At 38.0% G+C, this 4,031-nt stretch overlaps 1 pseudogene; it reads left to right on the top strand.

Annotated features, from left to right (window-relative positions):
• Window positions 1–2,271: 2,271 nt before the first annotated feature.
• On the top strand, window positions 2,272–3,753 carry LOC112047863 (mpv17-like protein 2; annotated as a pseudogene).
• Window positions 3,754–4,031: the final 278 nt, after the last annotated feature.

The following is a 4,031-nucleotide window of genomic DNA, read 5'->3' as shown; positions in this document are numbered from 1 at the left end:
CAACATACTGCACTCACTCCTACTACCTTGATATTAAATGCTGCTGACTTTTCAAGGTATGTGGGTCTTCCAATTACTGTGATCTGAAAACTCGGATTTTCAAGAACCAAAGTATTCTCAGTATTCTCAGAGCTCATCACTGCTATTCCCTGCCATGATAGCCGGTTTCTTTAAATCTGTGTATAGGGTCCTCCGGGGTTGTTTATATGTATACCTATGTGTGACATCAATACAGCTTGACTTTTGGCATTTCTGTTATTTCATAGAATGCTTGATGGACTGCACCTACAGTCTGAAAATAAACATTATGTTAGTTACATTTATGTAGGTTATATATTTCCTAAATCAAAACTAGATAGGTATACCTAACATTTATATAGGTTAGATTACAAACAAACAAACTAATTAAATTCTTCATCATGAGTATGTTAAGCATGAGTCTCCTCTCAGAATGAGAGGGATAAGGTCCACCACGCTGGCCCAATGTGAATTGGCAGACTTCACACATGTAGAGACAATGTTTTTCCTTCACCGTATGAGACATGTAATATACATTTAAATTCATAAAATGCACATAACTGAAATGATTTGGAGGTGCATGTTTCAGACAGCATTTGAACCTACACCCTCCGAATAGAAGGCAGAGGTCAGATCAACTGGGCTATATGGATTTTGACCTACTCCTAATTTATCTATACTAATATTATAAACAGGAAAAATTTGTTTGTTTGTTTTGAATAGGATCTGTAACTACTGAACTGATTTGAAAGATTCTATCACTGTTGGGAACCTACACCATCATAATCAAAGGCAGGGGTCATACCCACTGGGCTAATTGGTTTTATATCTGACTCCTAATTTATCTTTACTAATAATAGAAACAGGAAAGATTTGTTTGTTTGTATGTTTTGAATAGGCTCTGGAACTACTGAACCAATTTAAAAAATTCTTTCACTGTTGGGAAGCTACACTATTCCCGAGCTCTATAGGCTATATTTTATCCCCATATTCTTACGGAAATGGGAACCACACAGGGTGAAACCGCGCGGCGTCTTCATGAACAAAAAATTATTGATAATGAACAAAGGTACGTACCTGATAACATCCCGTTTCATAGAATCGAAGTGCTGCTAGAATGTATAATACTAGCGGTATTGGTATTCCTCTCTTGGTCTTCTGTGTTCATTCTTCATCAAACAGAGGCATATTATGCCTAATATGAGAATCTTTCGTACATTCCATATCGCCATAGTATTATACTGGGTTTACGCAATTGCGAATATATATCTTGGGCACTGATATAACTCGCTGTTTATAACTTCACTTATAACGATCCGAACGTCCACTTTCTAATAAATAAATCACGAATAACAACAAAAAAAAATGCCAGGGGATGGTTTGGCTGACAAATATCGGTAATTCAGCAGTCAGCCGCCAGCTCCTGTCAAATGAGGGGTTTCTTTTGTCTATGAAACGCGTAGGGGTTGAATTCGACACATAGCGGCTGAATAATCCCCTTAGGGGCCCCCTACTACGACTATGAATTCCACCGTAAGTCAATAGCGTTCGCTAGTATGGAATAAATGACTAATTTATTTTTTACGCCTGAATTTAATATCTGAATTCCACGCGGACGAAATACAGGCGTCCGCGTGGAATTCTGTTTTTCACAAATCCCGCGGGAACCATGGATTTTTCCGGGATGAAAAGTAGCCTATGTGTAAATCCAAGTAAGAGAAAATATGATTAGCCATGTTTAAACGGAGCATTACAACAATTCCTCTAAGATAACCATAAAAATAGAGAATACACTTTTTGTCACAGATTAATCAATAACATACAGATGGAGCGTACGGAACACGACAGTGTCGTAGCCGTTCTAAATTCAAAATTCAAAAGTAATACATTCTCGAGTCAGTACGATACGAACCGTCGCATCAGTAATTTTCAATATTATATCAAGAAAATTGGCGTCATACGTTTTTAAATATTTAAACTAAAGAAATAAGATGGATTATTTTTTTTATTGGTAATTATTGATTATTATATTAATTTACGTAATTGTCGTTATAGCGTTAAATTTTTAAATACATAGAAAAAAATTCGTTTATGCGGTTGTCAAGGAGACGCGTGACGTTTGTTTTTTTAAGGGGTTTCGACTCACTCTAGTTACTCTGTGCTTGATATGTCTTTTACTTCTCTGTCTATCTTTTCTACGCTCTTCATTCTTGACCTTCGTTGTCAAAACAATGTCAAGCAACAATAACCATAACAAGAAAGGTAGTAAAATGACCATACTAACCAAAGTATTGAGCCTTCCCGCGCAGTTTCCCCTCATCCGTGGCATGGTGTCATATGCAGTGACCTGGCCAACTTGCAGTGTTGTCCAGGAATACATGGAAAACGGCACCACCATAGACAACGCTGACTGGGCCAAAGCAACACGATTCGGCATATTTGGGACCTTTTTTTATGGCACCAGTTTTCTATAGTTGGATGAAGTTTTCGAACAAGTTCTTTAAGCAGAAGACTTTGACTACAGGTGAAGTATTAAAATTACTACTACAATATTATATTATAAATAAACTAGCCGACGCCGTGCGGTTTCACCCTATTAGTGTCCGTTCCTGTAAGAATTGTCTGTGATACTCACAAACAACGTAACTTTCTAGTGGTAAAAGAGTTTTTAAAATCCGTTAAATAGATCGAGAGATTACCCCCTACAACATCTCAAACTGTACCTCTAAATATTAGTGGCTAATAGATTAAAGGCAAAAATGTAAATTAAAGGCTTTGTGTAGAAGTCTTCCTAGAGTTTACTGAGCCGATTTAGCTCAAACTTGGAATGGAGATGATCAACAAAAAGGTTATTCTTTTTCCCATGGGATTACTGAAAAACAGAATTTCAAACGAACTGAGTAGCGGGCGTACTTACAAAAGCCAATGGATAAGTAGTTCCAGTTTACGTGGAAATTTGGGGTAAAATATAGCCTATGTTTCTCACTGATATTGTTGCTTTCTATTGGTGAAAGAATGATTAAAATCTGATAAGTGGTTAAGGCGTAAAAGAGTAACAATCAAATGAACTCATATATGCATTTAAGTACTTTATTTATTTTAAGAGCCATGATAGCTCAGTGAATATGACCTCTACCTTCAATTATGAGAGCGTAAGGGCGATGCACCTCCAACTTTTCAGTTATTTGCATTTTAAGAAATTAAATATATCGTGTCTTACACGGTGAAGGAAAAACATAGTGAGGAAACCTGCATACCTGAGAAGTTTCTTAATTCTCTACGTGTGTGAAGTCTGGGCCAGCGTGGTGGTCTTATTAGCCTAACCCCTCACATTCTGAGAGGAGACTCGTGCTCAGTGAGCCGAATATAATGGCTTGTTAATGATGATGATGATTCTTTACAGCTGTAACCCGGGCAGTATTAGAGCAAGTCACATACTCACCCATAGCATTAGCCTATTTCTTCTTCGGCATGAGTCTGCTAGAGATGAAGCCAATAGCATCCTGCGCAGAAGAAGTGAGACAGAAGTTCTGGCCTACGTACAAGATCAGCGCAGTCTTCTGGCCCATAGCGCAGACTATTAACTTCTACTTCGTTGCGGAGAATAATAGAATAGTCTTTGTTAGTCTCGTCAGTTTCGTGTGGACTATTTTCATGGCGCATATGAAGGCGAAGCGGGTTAGTATTGATGGAGGTATTGAGAAAATGGAAAGCAAAATAAAACGTCCAGATTAGAAATGTTCTTTTATTTATTTATGTATCTTAGTTTTTTTTTTTATTATTCTTTATAAGTTAGCCCTTGACTACAATCTCACCTGATGGTAAGTGATGATGCAGTCTAAGATAGAAGCGGGCTAACTTGTTAGGAGGAGGATGAAAATCCACACCCCTTTCGGTTTCTACACGGCATCGTACCGGAACGCTAAATCGCTTGGCGGTACGTCTTTGCCGGTAGGGTGGTAACTAGCCACGGCCGAAGCCTCCCACCAGCCAGACCTGGACAAATTAAGAAA

The sequence above is a fragment of the Bicyclus anynana genome, chromosome 24, assembly GCF_947172395.1.
Source record: "Bicyclus anynana chromosome 24, ilBicAnyn1.1, whole genome shotgun sequence".
NCBI lineage: Eukaryota > Metazoa > Arthropoda > Insecta > Lepidoptera > Nymphalidae > Bicyclus > Bicyclus anynana.
The sequence above is the reverse complement of the archived record's forward strand: the minus strand, read 5'-3'. Positions and strand labels throughout refer to the sequence as shown.